Source organism: Amblyomma maculatum, chromosome 7, assembly GCF_055883805.1.
Source record: "Amblyomma maculatum isolate TAMU_Amacu chromosome 7, ASM5588380v1, whole genome shotgun sequence".
Classification (NCBI taxonomy): Eukaryota; Metazoa; Arthropoda; class Arachnida; order Ixodida; family Ixodidae; genus Amblyomma; species Amblyomma maculatum.
Genome location: NC_139350.1, coordinates 21,771,388 through 21,788,186, shown reverse-complemented (window position 1 = coordinate 21,788,186; position 16,799 = coordinate 21,771,388).

Here is a 16,799-nt window from a genome sequence, read left to right as displayed (position 1 = left end):
CTTCACAAAATTCACACAGAATTTCAACACCAGTTTTTGTAAGGGATAAATATAGCGGGAGGGCACGGCGTTGTCAAGTTTGAACTTTTGAATTTGCCTGCGCATCCTAGCGGTAGAAGGGTGAGAAGCACCGGTGGGAAGGTCGATTAGGGAAAGGCAGGAGGAATCTGCTCAATGGTGTGAAATAATGGCGTAGCGATCTGGAGCAGCGGCAGAAGTAGCACAGGTGATGTTTACAGCTCTGGATGACATTGGGACGTCAAGGGTGCACGCAGGAAGGCACGAAGAAGCACTAGGTGGTGATTCTGGGAACGAGCAATGGAAAAGAGCATCGGCATCTCGATGTTTGCGACCCGATTTGCATGTGACATCGAAGTGGTATTCCTGCAAGCGCAGAATCCAATCTCCCAGGCGTCCAGTCAAATGTTTGAGGGTTGATAACCAACACAGAGCGTGGTGATCGGTAACGATCGTGAAGTGATGGCCGTAGAGGTAGGGGCGGAATTTCTGAACTGCCCAAACGCAGCGAGGTACTATTGCTCAGTGATGGTGTAGTTGCGTTCCGCTGGTGTTAGAGGTCGACTGGCAAACGCAATTACCATTTCCCGAGAAGCGGTATCACGTTGCAGAAGTACGGCGCCGATACCGAGGCTGCTGGCATCGCTGTGGAGAATGGTGGCAGCAGTGTCGTCGAAGTGAGCGAGAACAGGGTCCGAAGTGAGGGCATTCTTCGGGGTTTGAAAAGCTTTTTAGCATTCTTCGGACCAATTGAAAGTAGTACGGTCGGTAAGGAGGTGGTGGAGCGGTGCAGCAATAGTAGCGAAATTGTGAATAAACGGCGAAATTATGAAGATAGGCCAAGGAAACTGCGTAGATCCTTAGTCCGCTCAGGGCGTGCAAAGTTCAAAACTGCAGCAAGCTTGTCAGGGCCGGGTCGAATGCCATCGGGGCTGACGAGGTGGCCCAGGATCTTGATTTCATTCTATGGCGAAATTACACTTTTTTGTGTTCAGCTAGAGCCCGGTGGATGCCAGGGGCGTTAATACTTGATCAAGGCGGCATAAATGATCAGAAAAAGTCGCAGAGAAAATAAATATGTCATCCAGGTAGCACAAGCATGTTTTCCACTTAAGTCCTCTAAGAACGGTGTCAATCATGCGCTGAAACATAGCGGGGGCATTACAACGTCCAAAAGGCATGCCATTGAATTCGTAAAGCCCATCGGGAGTAGCGAATGCGTCTTTTTCTTTGTCGGCTTCGTGCATCGGAATCTGCCACTAGCCGGAACGCAAATCCAAAGTGAAGAAATATTCGGCGCCCTGAAGACAGCCGATGGAGTTGTCAATTCGTGGCATAGGGTAAACATCTTTGCGAGTGACTTTATTAAGTGCGGGGTAATCAACGCAAAAACGCACGGACCCATCCTTTTTTTCACCAAGACCGGAAATGACCAGGGGCTAGCTGAGGGCCGAATAATGTCTCGTCGGAGCTTATCATTCGCATTATCTTCTATGATTTTACGTTCTGATAAGGTAACACGGTAAGGGCGGCGGCTAACAATAGAAGTACCTTCTGTAATAATGCGGTGCTGTGCAGAAGTTCGGCCTAAGGTTGGAGAAGTGACATCAAAGGAGGCTTGGCATTTTTGAAGAAAAAAAGTCGCAGGAAGGTCAGGATTGATGGTGGCAAAGAGACCTCAGACAGAGGCATCGGAAGAAGCTGCTGGTGAGGAAGAGGGGGCGGTAAAGGTGGTGAGGGACACTGGGTGAATGTCCAGGGCACAAGGAAAACACGTTCCTTTAGTCAGCATAATAGGCTCTGGGGAAATGTGTTCGAAGCAGCTACAAGCGCTGTGCCGTGCTCAAACCGAACAGGACTTGGTGGTAATGCAATTCCACGGGTTAGATGGCGATCACAAGTCACAATTAGCACATCTCCGTTATCAATGTCAGTAGAAGTAAGCGCGACAAGTGGTTCACATCCAGGGGGCAACACTGAGTCAGTAGCGGCAAGCAGGCGATGACGGGGCTCGGGAGGTTCACAAGACGGATCGCTCTCGTTAATGTAAATGACCCTGTCACGACGCGAAATGCTGGCTGATGCGGCAGGCAGAAAATCTCAGCCTAAAATAATTGGGCGAGCGTACGGTGACATCACAGCAAATTGTACATGGTGGCGGACACCGTCAACAAAAACTCGCACAGTACACTTAGCAAAGGGCCGAATTATTGCACCAATAGCTCCACGGAGTTAAGGCTCATCGTAAGGCGTTTTCACTTTTCGCAAGCGGGAGCATAAGTCAGTGTGTATCACAGAAACAGCGGCGCCCGTGCCAACCAAAACCTCAAGAGATAAACCTTCAAATAAAATAATATTTGAGGGACGTTCCGGAGGATTTTTGGGATGGCCGAAGAGTTCAGTTTTCCCTCCTAAAACTACAGTCGTCCGTTTTCCGATAGAAGGGGGGTCGTCAGAGAAGCTTGGCGGAGAGGCGAGGTTGAGCGGCGAAAAGGGGAAACAGAACAGCGTCTTGAAGGCCTGTAACCACCAGGCCGAGCGGGACTTTCTGGCGGGGGTGATGAACGTCGGGGATAATCAGGGAATAAACGGTGGTTAGAGCCGGAGAAGCGAGGAGGGTAGTCTGCTTCAAATGAGTCGTAGCCACGGCGTTCATTTTGGAGCCTGCGACGACAGATACGGGAAATATGGCCTCGGTACCCGCAGTAATAACAAACAGGGCGGGCTGGACGCCAGGTGGGGTAGTATGTCGGCGCCGTGGCAAGTGGTGCCAATGCGGCGACATGAGCAGTGGTAGGCGCCGGTGGCGTAGGTGCTCCAACTGCAGGCGGCAAGGACGTGACCTGGGCGTACGTTGGCACATGACAGATGGTAGGAGCGACCGGTGTTGGGGGGTGGGGGGGAAGAGGTCATTAAGGCCAGCTCTTCTTTGACAATGCTACGCAGGCCGCCACTTGAAGGAGGTGGCTCAGATGCAGGGCGGCACAAATAACCTTGAGCAGAGAGTTATTCACGAATTAATCCGCGAATAAGCGTATGGAGGTCAGCGTCGGCAGTAAAACCAAAGGAAGTGGGGTAAGGCTGCAGGCGTATTGACTGTAGTTCGTCAAGGCGTTGACAAGTCGATATGATGGCGTCGATAGTGGTAGGGTTCTGCACAGCCATGGCGTTAAAGGAGAGTGGCCCAATAATTTTAAGGACGTGCCGAACCCGCTCAGCCTCTGGCATGGTGTCATTTATGCGCCGGCAGAGTGCAAGAACATCTTCTATATAAGAGGCATATGTCTCATTGGACCGCTGAAGTCGGGCTCTAGCTTCTTCTTGGCGGATTCCGTGCGAACAGTAGGAGCGCAGAAAGTCTGGCGTAATTTTTGATTAAAAGTAGCCCAGTCCGAAATCGTCTATTCATAATTTAGGAACCACTTATTTGGCCACATCCGTCAAATAAAAGGACACATTAATTCGCTTAAGAGAATCGTCCCGCCGGTTGAAAGCACTGACCCGGTCGTAGCTGTCGAGCCAGTCATCTCCGTCGTCGCCGCGGAGACCGGCGAACATCTGCGGGTCGCGCTGACGGCTACTGACAGCCCAAGAGGCAAGGGGAGCTGGAGTCGAGCAGGTAGAAGTCGAAATAGCGGAGTGGCGCTCTTGAGTCATGATGAATGGGGGTCGGGGTCAAACGGCGGCTAGAACGGAGCTCCAGGTGGATGCAGGGAACGAAGCAGCGGGGAAATCAATGCGCACCTCCACCACGTGTAAGATAACGCGAAGGTCGGACTTGTGGGATCAGGTTTTATTGTAGCCTTGGTCGCACACTGCAGCCAACCAGACTCGGCGATGACGATGGGTATCTACAAGAGGGAGCACGATGAAGATGAAGCAGCACGTTCAGCCGTGTGAAAGATGAAGTGCCACACAGTGCTCACAATTTTTATAAAAAGTGCCTGAGCTTCAAGGCCTTACTACAGTGCTGCCGCCAGATAAAAGCTAGCCTTTATTTTGCATGCGTAATGCTGTTCACTCTCCCCCAACTGTGCCTCTGGTACACTTTTCAGCATATTAATCTGGCGCCGAAGGGTTCTACCTCAGTTTCGGGCATCCATACGTTGTTCTGATTCATTCAACGAAACCAGCATAGTACACGGTCCCTCTTCCGGGTTTACACCGTTGTCGAAAGTGTCGCTATCTCCCCGACCTCAAGTCACCTCATTGGTGGAAACACCGAAACCGGATGTCACTGCTACTTCCGATTCCGGCGTTTCCACCGATCCGACGAGTCGAGACTGGGGATAGCGACACTCTCGATAACGACAAAAACTCGGAATACATAGCCAGGAACAGACATTATTTCTCCGCCAACACAAATTTTGCGCAGACGCTTTAGAATTGCGCTTCTGCGCGTGTACACCTGTACAGAACCTTTCCGGGGGTGCGATACAATATTTATTGTCCAGGAGTACTCAAGTATGCATACCTACTTTGCATAACTAGAATGCTTTTATAGAATTCTTCCCGCGCAGTCTCTTTCCCCCAGCATACGTCCCCTTCGAGCTAGGGGGCATTTGTCATAATTGCTCCGTGCATGTTAGTTTTCTGCTTCGCTTTGTCGCGGTTCTAATGCGTCAACCGCATGTGCCATTTTACGTTGACTAGAATGAAATAACCGTATCTGAGAGTTTGAGAAACAATGCGGACTATTTAATTCGATTAACCACGGAAGATCGTGCAGGAGCAGTGCACATTCACGTGGAAATGCTTGCTTTCGCATTTTTTATTGAGTTAATCTGGCGTATTGACCATACGTAGAATGTGCATGCGTATCATAGGCGACTTTGCTAAAAAACGTTTTCACAGACAGTGGCATTGCAAATGCATTGCCCTTTTAACTTAATTCGACAAACACAGTTTTATGCTCGGTGAAGAAGTTTGGCTCGTTGGCCTCTTATTATGACATCGGCATCTGTTCTTTCTTGCTGCCGCACGTGTTGCTCATTGATGCTCCCGTTACCGGTAGCCGTATAGCCCGGATGGCAGCGGGTTACCCTTTGCGCTAATACCGACAAGCAAAGACAAAGCAGAAAGCTGTCCTTCAGGCCAAGCGGCGAATCACAAGCGACATGATTTCCTTCTGCCCACATCGCGACAGCTGCTTCCAGGCAGACTTCTGGCTTCGCTTTTGAACTGATTTCGTACAAGTTAAGCGCGCGTCCCTTCATGAAAAAGGTATCTACGTTATGGCATGAATTCCTATCCAGTTTGAGGCGTTCGAAGTTTATTTAGCATCGAAATGTGTTTTTTTTTACCTTTTTTTTTGGGGGGGGAGGGGGGGCGAAAGCCTTTCTAGGCCACTGGAAAGAAACCACGAGCATGTGAGTTGTTTACGAGATCTTACATGTTATACGAGATTCCTTGAGGCTAGTTCTTGCCTGCCGTTCCTGCCGCCTGCAACGCCACACTTGAAAGCGCAGTAAGGAACGCCTCGCGGCAGGAACGATGGTGCACCGTCCAAACGCACACTTGTCGCAGAAAGTGTGACAGATACTGCTCCTTACGTTTTCTGTAAACCAATTATATGTTGCACTCAGAGAACGCCGACAAGAGGCAAATGATGAGAGGCAAATAATAGCAGAGGAAGGGTAGGCTTTGCCCATTCACCGCTCCGGAGTTATCTAAGAGACCACCTAATTTTTTAGAGCTCTTCCCAAGTCTACCCAAAATAAAGTCTGCCCAAGGTGCGTTACCGTTAAACAAAGTGAGTTCAGTTCTCTGAGGTGCATCACGCAGAACGCATTAAAAGATATGCACAAATAGTTGCTTTATGCAGTCATGCATAAAAAAGTAGATATTCGAAGCGCAGATGAAATAAAAAAAAATTCCGAGATCACTGCAGAATCTTCTCTGTAGAAATGCATAAGCCTAAGCGTTGCTGTGTTGTCCGACAGATGTGTCAGCGGGACTCAGGACCTGGCAGATACTGAGCATGTCATTTTCCGTAATCGCCCCGCCGCGGTAGTACAGCAGTAAGACGCCCGACTAATGTGCAGGAGTTGCCGGGGTCGATCAGGGCCTCCGGCGGCTGCGTTGCGATGGAGGCGACACGGAGGAGCGTGCGTGTACTGTGCGATGTCAGCGCAAGTAATAGATCCTAAGCTGATCAAAATTACTCCGTAGCCTTCTACTACGGCTCCTCTTTCGTTATTTTTACTTTCACTCTCACCTTCCTCCCGTCCTTTGCAGCTCGGTTCAGGTGTCCGCATAACCAATGTGACAGATACTGCGTCTTTTCTTTCCTGTGAACCAATTACTATTCCTTTCGTATAACAAAAAATTACGGAACGCCGGTGAATTTTGATCCGTTCACCAGAACGCTGGTTGTCTTCATCGAAGGCTGCACGATGTTCCTATTGCAGCAGCAACGCTCAGGCTATCACATTTCTGCTTTTCACGGTCTGCACTGCTCTCGAAAATTTTTCTTCTTTTATATTAAGATATTTTGGCAGCAACTCTTAATCGGTACGGAGACACTTATGGTTCGACTTACAGAGCCCTCTTCGCTGCGTTTCCAGAAACGACACATGAGAAAAAAAAAATGGGGAAAAGCGTTCCATGCTTTCAAAACATTGCGAGAGCATTGAAGAATCTGTAGAAGAGAAATGCGAATCTCTTAGCATTACTGCTGCAAACGTTACATCGCGCGCACTTTGTATGCCTCTTGTTAACAAGGTCAGGGCTGGCGCCGCACAATAGAAATTTTCACATCTTGTCCCGACTGCCAGTGTCTGTATGCAGAGGCGTCCGTATGCAGTCAATGTCAGTGCACGTTAAATCTCCTCACGTGGTCGAAACATTGCTGTGGTTAACCACTATGTCGCTCGCCTCTTTTGTGTCTTCTTTCAGTCCTACATTCCTTCCTTCGCTTGCAGCGCGGGTCCGTTGTCCGCCCTCACGAGGGGTATTTACGACACTTTTCGATTCCTATACGCAAAATATATATACAATTTAAAAAAAAAAGCGACGGGCCGCCGAGACCTGGGAGAAGATTACATGGTACTTTAAGGGCCTTTAATGCCTCAACATTGTCGACAGAAGGTTTTGACAGAAAGTTGTCAGCAGAGGTGTCACGCTTAGAGAGGGAGAGTTAAAAATAAATAAATAAATCTTGTCTCCACTGGGAATCGAACCTCCATACGTTGGATGCCCAGCCAAGCGTTTTACCAACTGGGTCCATGCAAGGGATTTTATTTTTTTTTAGTGCCTGGCTTTGGCACGACATGGTGCCAGGGTTGCCGTGGTTATTCACGCCCCGGATCGTGAAACGCTCTTCATTTTTCCCTCGTCTACCATGACGACCTTACCTTTTCCTTCCCAGTATTTCCTGCATTTTTTTTTATGTATACGAATTATGGACCACCGACGAATATTGATGCGTTCAATGCAATGCTGGCTGTGTTCGGCAAGGCGCGCGCGATGTACGGTCACTACAGGTCATGACGTCACCAGGCAATTCTTGCATAGACGAAGCTGACTCCGCCGGGCGTCCCATCTAGACGTCTGTGCTACGCCTTTCATTTGCCGCTTCCTAGAACGCCGCACCACATAGCAAACAGAAGCAGACCCAGATGTCTCGGAAGCGTAATTGCAGCAAGCATGAGCAGCGTTCGAAACTGATATACCAGATAGATAAGGCGCAGTATATATCACAATTCTAGGCGGACACGTGTACCACGCCGTAAAGGACAGGAGGAAGGTGAGAGTGAAACATCATAGGGAGAACCAGTTGCCGTAGTGGAGGGCTACGATGCACCAGGCTACAATGGCTTTCGCCTCATCGCAATTTATTGGTCCGAAGTGCCCTATCAGAATATTTTACAGTATACTGCAATTTAATATGATACCCAATACCATTTGAATCATACCACATAATATTGCCGCGAAACCTTCAAAACTGTATTTGTTGTTTTTTAACAGCCGCCGACATGCGGCCTTATCATTCTGATTCCGGTACGCGTATCAATTCTCTGTATCCCGTGATGTTCATGGTCGTTGTCGCGATACGAAGCGTTATCATTTTCTTTGTCGCAAACGATGCGCCGTGATCTGAATCGAAGTTTCCGATCACTTGCGTATGTATTTAAAATGTTCCAGGTTGTGCTAGTAGCAGTTTGCGACGTTATCTAGATTGTTCTGAGCAGCCTTTAAATTGAGCGTTGACGAGTGTGGCGGGCATTCTTTGTTCGGCGACCTTAGAAGGCTTCGAACAGTACTTGACGCAGTCAAGTCCTCAGGGTTAACGTTTAAAGCAGAGAAATGTCAGTTCGCCTACAACGCGATGTTGTTTCTTGATCATATTGTCAGCAAGGAAGGAGTTCGCCCCAACCCACAGAAAACAGCTGTGATCGCACAGTTTCTACAGCCAGGTGACAAGAAAGCTGTGCGCCGATTCCTCGAACTGTGCGCATATTACCGACGACTCGTCAAGAACTTTTCGCGCATCGCCGGACTTTTGACGACGCTTACAAAGGCAGACGTGCCATTTCAATGGGAAGCACCACATGCGGAAGCCTTCGAGGAACTTAAGCGCCGCCTACAGTCTCCTCCTGTGCTAGGCGACTTCGCTGAGAACGCCGAGACTGAGATACATACCGACGCGAGAAGTCTGGCCCTAGGCGCTGTTCTCATTCAGAAGAATGCCGGACAGGAGAAAGTAATCACCTACGCTAGAAGGTCCCTCTCGAAAGCCGAAGCGAATTACTCGACCACCGAGAAGGAGTGCCATGCGATCATATGGGCCACTTGAAAGTTCCGCACGTACTACATATACGGCCGACCATTCAAGGTGGTAAGACATCACTAAGCGCTCTGCTCGCGCGCTCAGAATTTGAAGGATCCCTCCAGCCGCCTTGCCCGATGGAGTCTACGCCTCCAAGAATTCGACATTACAGTCGTCTACAAGTCAGGACGCAAACACTCCTATACAGATTGCTTGTCACGAGCCCCCGTTGATGCGCCGGCGAAAGAAGACGACGACGACGCCTTTTTGGGACCGGTAAGAGCCAGCAGTTTCGCAGAACAACAGCGATCAGACCCTGAGCTGAAAGCGCTGGCCGATTCCGCTTCCCCTCCTGCTGTGCTCAGGCGACATTTATCATCGTTCGCATTAAGCAATGGCCTCCTCATTAAAAAGAACTGCGCACCCAACAGGACCGCGCAGCTTCTTGTTGTGCCTAAAAACCTCTGGCGAAAACTTCTGCAGGCATTCCACGATGAGCCCACAGCAGGCCACCTCGGGTTTGCACGTACGTCTCGTCGAATCCAGGAGAAGTAATACTGGCCGCGGATTCCTGCCGAAGTTGCCCACTACGTGAAGGCATGTCATGAGTGCCAACGACGCAAGACGCCGCCACTCAGACCAGCAGGACTACTAAACCCGATTCCGCCCCCAGACCTGTCCTTGAAACAAATTGGGATGGATCTCCTCGGCCCCTTTCCAGCTTCGTCTATGGGTAACAAGTGGATGATCGGGGCCACTGAATACTTTACTGTTACGCCGAAGCAAAAGCACTGCCCAATGGTACCGCGGCACAAGTCGCCAAATTTTTTGTCGAGAAAATTCTCTTGCTCCATGGCGCTCCAGAAGTGCTCGTCACATACAGGGGAACCGCGTTTACGGCAGAGTTGCCGCAAGCCGTTCTGAAATACAGTCATACAAACCATCGACGAACAACTGCATGCCATCCCCAGACCAATAGCCTTAAGGAGCGCCTCTACAAAACGATCGCGGACATGATCGCCATGTATGTCGACGCTGAACACAAAACCTGGGACGCCATCTTGCCGTAAGTGTTCTTTGTGTATAACACGGCAGTCCAGGAGCCGAAGAAGCGACCCCGTTCAAGCTTATGTACGGCAGGGAGCCGACGACGACACTCAAAGCAATGCTGCCGCACGTAATCAACGAGGACAACTTTGACGTAGCCGCCTACCTGCAGTGTGCAGAGGAAGCCCGACGACTCGCACGGCTGGGTATAAAAGACCAACAGCTCGCCGACACCCGACGATACAATTTACCATGACGCCACGCAGAGTACAATCCAGGAGACCAAGTGTTGGTTTGTACTCCGATTCGCCGCCGTGGACTAGGTGAAGAGCTGCTGCGTCGATACTTTGGGCCATAAAAAATCCTTCGACGCGTCGGACAGCTAGACTATGAAGTCATTCCCGACGGTACGACAGCATCATAACGGTGACGCGCGCTCCCAGAAAGTACATGTTCGTCTTAATCCTTATTACGCGCGTTAAAGAATCCGTGGTGTTTAAACTTTGTAATGTTTCTATTAAGTTTCTTTGTTTATTTTGGAACATTGAGGCGATGTTTTTTGAAGGGGGAGTAATGCCGCGATACCTTCAAAAGATTATTCGTTGTTTTTTTAACAGCAGCCGGCATGCGGGATTATCACTGTGATTCTGGCACGCGTATCAATTCTGTATTCCGTGTTTGTTCTCGCTCGTTGTCGCCATACGACGCGTTATCATTTTCTTTCTTGCAAACGGTGCGCCAAGATCTGCCTCAAAGATTCCGATCACTTGCGTATGTTTCTACAATGTTCCAGGCTGTGCTAGTAGTAGTTTGCGACGTTATCTAGATTATTCTGAGCAGACTTTAAATTAAGCGTTGACGAGTGCGACTAGGCATTCTTTGTTCGACGATTCACGAGCACGCTTGTTTCTACTTCCGCCGCCGAGTTGCTTAGTTCTTTTGCGGGAGCAAGTCAGCCCAATAAAGAGCCTATTTCAGTACCATCAAGCCTGTGTCTTCTTTTCGTGTCTACTGCCTCGTCGCCACTACGTGACAATATTATTTTATGGCATACTCTACTGCATCATGCATTCCCCTACCATTTATTCAAGCGCCTGAGCTTAAAGGCCTAACTACAGTGGTGCCGGCAATATAAGTTTTCCCTTTAATTTGGCATGACTATAATGCTGCTCACCCTCCTCCAGCTGTGCCCTGGTACACTTTTCAGCACAATAATCAGCCACCGAAGCGTTTTACCTCTGTTTCGGTCATCCATACGTGGTTCTGCTTCGTTCAGCGATAGCAGCACAGTACGCGGTCCCTCTTCCGTGTTTACGTCATCGTCGAAAGTGTCGCTATCTCCCCGACCTCTAGTCACCTCATTGGTGGAAACACCGAAACGGGATGTCACTACCACTTCTGATTTCCGTCAACCCGAAGAGTCGAGGTTGGGGAGATAGCGACACTCTCGATAACGTCCATAACTCGGAATACAGACTCTGATATTGATATTTTTCGGTAAACACAAATCTTGTGCACCCACACTAGAATTTTGCTTCTTCTTTGTTTACACCTGTACAGAGCCGTTCGGGAGATTCGATATGATATTCATTGTCCAGGAATGCCCAAGTACGCATACCTATTTTGTATAACCAGAATGTTTTTACAGAATCCTTTTTCCCGCGCAGTCTCTTGTTCCCAGCATCAGGAAAGCGACCGGCACACACAGGGAGGCTGATAGGCGTACATTGCAGCCTACAGTCTGGCGTAGGCTGCAGGCGTATAGGCCTATACAGGATACGGCTGAGCTGAACACCGCTGCGATGGTGTAGTGTTTAGGGCGCTCAACTGGTGCGTCCAAGAACGTTGTATCAAAACCCGGGATCGGGTCGGGATCGAACGCAGGTTATGCCGAGTTTCAGTTGGTGCGGTGTTCATGGCACATTCCGCCGCGTCCTATTGAGGCTGTATCAATGTGCTTTGCCGATCATATATAAGCGCGCCTTCGAGGTCAACCTTAAGTTGTGTTGCATAGTATAGACCCTCCTCACTATCAGGTTTTGCAGCTGGCAATTGTGGCAACCCTGGATTACGGAGACGCCATAATGTTGGGCGTTTCGAAACTAAAAGCACACAAAATTGTTTCTTATGCTTCTGCACTGGTCTACCGGCGTCGTCTCTGCTGCTCGCGGCTCATTTGCCGGATGCTTGAGACGCTTTGCAACGCCGTCCAAACAGAGCTCGGGTTTCAGCAACGCGTCGTCATGATTCGCCGCAGGTCTTCTCTCTCTCTTTCTTCCTCTCCGATGTTGCTTTCTGCGTCCCGTGCTTGCCAGTAACTCTGCAGTGACGTCACGTGAATAAGCTCCATAAAACCCGCATTCCTGTTCAGAAGCGTTCTCTTCCTTGGTTGGATAATCGTCGGCGTGTCTCGAGCTCCCATTTGCAAAGCGTTTAAATAGGTAAGCGACATCAGTGGTTTTTGCTTGTTTCTTCGCTTGTATTACAGATTTGTAACTACGAATACGCACTTTTTTCGGAGTCATTTCCTCTTTATTCAAAGTGTCAGCTTCGCCGCGGTTATAGAGGGTATTTCTGAAAAAACAAATGAAAATTGCAAGATCGTTTTATATTCGACGGCAGCGTTTCGATGGAGTTAAAAAGAGGCGTCCTTGTGCTTTGCGGTGTCAGCGCATGTTAAAGATCCCCAAGTGGTCGAAATTGCTGTGTAGCCCGACAATACGGCTCCTCTTTCTATCTTTCCAATATAACTTCCCCCTTCCACCCATCCTTTACGTCGCTGTTCAGGTATCCACTGCAGCAAGTGTGACAGATACTGCGCCTTCTCTTGCCTATGAACCAAATTTTGCTATTTTATGCAAAATAAAATATAGAATGCCGGTGAACATTGATGCATTCATCGGAACGCTGGTTGTGTTCTTCAAGTGGCGCGAATTACCTTGTGCAGCTGCAACTCTACGGCTTACGCATCTCTGCACTGCAGATTCAGCACTGCTTTATATTACGACGTTTTGGGCGAAACTCGCCGTCGGTACGGAGTCAGTTATAGCTCGACTTACAGCGCAATCTTTCTTGCATTTGCAAATGTGATATGTGAGATTTTCAATAGATTAGACGGTCTCTTAGATGTTTCTTAAAAGGAGAATGGCAAAATCCTACCCTTCCTCTCCTAGCATTTGCTTCTCATCGTTTACATCTTTTTGGCTTTCAATGCAGTGGTACATATAACTGTAATTGGTTTACAGGAAAGAAAAGGCGCAATATCTATCACACTTTCTCCAGCAAGTGTCTTTGGACGGTACACCATCGCTTTAGTCGCGTGGCGTTCCTTGGTGCGCGTTCAAGTGTGGCATATCAGATGGCAGGAATGCATCCCGCCTTGTCTAATCAGAACGCAGCAAAAGGGGGAAACACTTTTTCCACGAGAGCACGAGCGATTAATGGCTTTCGCCTTAAAAACGTAAAAGCGCTTGATGATTCAGCAAACTGCGAGAGCGTTGCAGAGTCTACACAAAAGAAATGTCAATGTCCTAGCCATACTGCTGCGCACGGCACATCAGGGCAGGGCTGGTGTCTTCTTTTCTTGTCCAGACTGCCGGTGTCGGCATTTCGATCGATGAGAAACGAAGGGGCGTCCATATGCAGTGCGATGCCAGTGCACGTTAAAACTCCTCAGGTGGTCGAAAATTGCTGTGGCCCTCCATTTTGTCGCCTCTTTTTTTGTCTCCTTTCAGTCCTACCTTCCTTCGTTCTCTAGCCTCCCGAGTCAGGCGTTGGCCGACAAGCGGGACATTTACGACACCTTTCCTTTTCTACAAACGAATTACATATACAATTTTAAAAAGAGTGACGAAAGAGCATTACGAGCTGTTGTAAGGGCCTTTATGCCTCATTTTTGCCGACAGAAGGTTGTGAGCAGACGTGTTGCGCTTTCGAGAGCGCCAGTTAAAAATAAAATAACACAACCTTGTCTCCACCGGCAATCGAACCTAAATGCGTTGGATCTCAAGCCAAGCGCTTTACCAACCGCGTGCTGCACCCCGAAACATGAAACGCTCTTCATAGTTATCCTTGTCCACTGTGAAGATGATAGCGGGACTCCGCGAGTGACACATGCTGCGCATTTCCTTCCCGTAAACGAAATATAGACCACCCAAGAGCTTTAATTCGTACAATGAAATGCTGGTTGTGTTCGACAAGGGGCGCGCAATGTACGGTCACAATAGATCATAACGTCACCAGGCGATTCATGCATATACACAGCTGACAACGACGGGCGCCCAATCCACCCGGGTGTGCGGCGCCTTTCATTTGCTGCTTCCTAGAACGCTGCATCACGCAGCAAACAGAAGCAGACCCAGATATCTAGGAGGCGTGAGTACAGCAGGCATGAGCGGCGTTTGAAAATGATTTACAGAATATATAAAGCGCAGTATCTGTCACAATTATCTGCGAACACATGTACCACGCCTGTAAAGGAAAGTAGGAAGGGGAGAGTGAAATCAAGAGGGAGATACAGGTGCAGTAGTGGAGGGCTTTCGCCTCATCGCAATTTAGTGATGCAAAGTGCCCTCTAGGATATTTTACAGTATACTGCAACTTACCATGATACACAATATTCTTCGAATCACACCACAATATATTAATGTGTGTAATACCCTACTGCACCATGCATTACCCTACCCTTTATTTAAGTGCCTGGGCTTAAAGGCCTTACTACGGTGGTGCCGGCAATATAAATTACCCTAAAATTTACAATGTCTACAATGCTGTTCACCCTCGTCCAGCTGTGCCCTGGTATATTTTTAAGCACATTAATCAGGCGCCGAAGCGTTCTACCTCTTTTTCGGTCATCCATAGGTTGTTCTGCTTCGTTCAGTGAAAGCAGCACAGCACGTGGCTCCTCTTCCGTGTTTACGTCATTGTCGAAAGTGTCGCTGTCTCCCCGACCTTGAGTCATCTCATTGGTGAAAACACCGAAACTGGAGGTCACTTCCGATTCCGGCGTTTCCACAAATCCAAGGAGTCGGGGTTGGGGAGATAGCGACACTCTCGATAACGACAAAAACTCGGAATACATACCCTGGAACACAGACATTTCTCGGCCAACACAAGACGCTTTAGAATTGCGGTGCTTCAACGTGTACACCCGTACAGAGCCTTTTGGGGAGCTTCAATGCGCTATTCAGTGTCCAGGAGTGCCAGAGCACGCATACCTATTTTGTATAACAAGAATGTTTTTACAGAATCCTTCTTCCCGCACAGTCTCTTGTTCCCATCATCTGGAAAGCTACCGGAACACACAGTGAGGCGGATGTTCGCACATTGCAGCCTACAGTATGGCGTAGGCTGCAGGCGTATAGGCCTGAGCTGAACAGCACTGCCATGGCATGATGGTTAGGGTGCTCATGTGGTGTGCCCAAGGACGCTGTATCGAAACCCGTCCTCGTGGGCTACTTTCCAATGAAGACGAAAAGCAAGCCGCCCGTGTGCTATGCGTCTTCAGCGCACGTTAAAGAAATATTATTTGAAAATAAATGGTTCACAGCAAAAGAAAAGCGCAGTATGTGTGGACACTTGACCTGCGCCGAAAGTGAAGTGAAGAAGTTGGTAGTGGAAGTGTAAAGATCGAAAGAGGAGTCGTTGTGAAGGGCTGCAGAGTAGTATACGTGCACTGACGTCGCACAGCACGCGGACGCCTCTTCATTTCGCAGCCATAGAAACCCAGTCGCTGGCGGTCGGGATCGAACGCAGATGAAAAGAACACAGGTGGTCGACATTTCCTGAGCCCTCCACTCTGGCCTCTTTTGTAGCCTGAGTCGCTATTCTACGTTAAAGGTCATAAACCAGCCAGACTAACCATCTTTATGCCGAGGTTCACTCGGTGCGGTGTTCATGGCATTTTCCGCCGCGTCCGAGTAAGGCTGCATCAGTGTGCCTTTCCCAATCAGTTATACGCGTGTCTTCGAGGTCGAACCCGAGTTGCGTTGCACAGTAGAGACCCTATTGGCTGTCAGGCTTTACAGGTGGTAGTTGTGGCAACCCTGACGTTTCGAAACTAAAAGCACACAAAATTGTTTCTTACGCGTCTGCACTGGTCCATAGGCGTCGTCTCTGCTGCTCGCTGCTCATTTGCCGGACACTTGAGACGCTTTGCAACGCCGTCCAACCAGAGCTCGGATTTCAGCGATGCGTCGTCATGATTCGCCACAGGTCATCTTTCTCTAGACTCTCGATCACTTACTTGTGCATTGTCCGGCCTACGACGGGCAAAGACTTGAACTCTATGCTGGCTATCGCAAGTTGGGGTTCCCGACAGCTACTAGCGTTGACCTGCTGTTCCCACGTGGCCCCCGACATAAAGTCCAGCGTGCGTTCTTTGCCTTTCTGGACTACCTGGAGTCCACCCACCTTATCATGCGCCTATGACATTTCAACGCTTCGCCTCACCTGTGCCTCAGTGCGTATGTGTTCTGTACTTAATCTGTGGCTAGCTCGCGTTGTGCTGTGCGCGTTCATCTGCGTTCCTCTCCGTGTGCTCATGGTGTGATTTCACTGACTGTGCCTTCACACATTATGCCTTTTGCTGACTCGTTACTGTGCTCAGTGGCTGTGTCGTGTCTGTGCTCACTTGAGCCACTGTGCCTCCGAGTGTTGTGCCGTCCCTGACCATGCTTTTGTTCCCTATGCCCAAAGTGTGACTTCACTGACTGTGCCTTCGCACATTGTGCCTATCCTGACTCGTTACTGTGCTCAGTGGATGTGTCATGTTTGTCTTCTCTCAAGCCACTGTGCTTCCGAGTGTTGTGCCCTACCCGACTATCCCCTTTGTTCGCTGTGCCCAAAGTGTGGCTTCACTGACTGTGCCTTCGCACATTGTGTCCATCCTATGACTCATCACTGTGTCGCGCTTGTGCACACTCAAACCTCTGTGCCTCCAAGTGTGCCCTGACTGTGAGTGTTG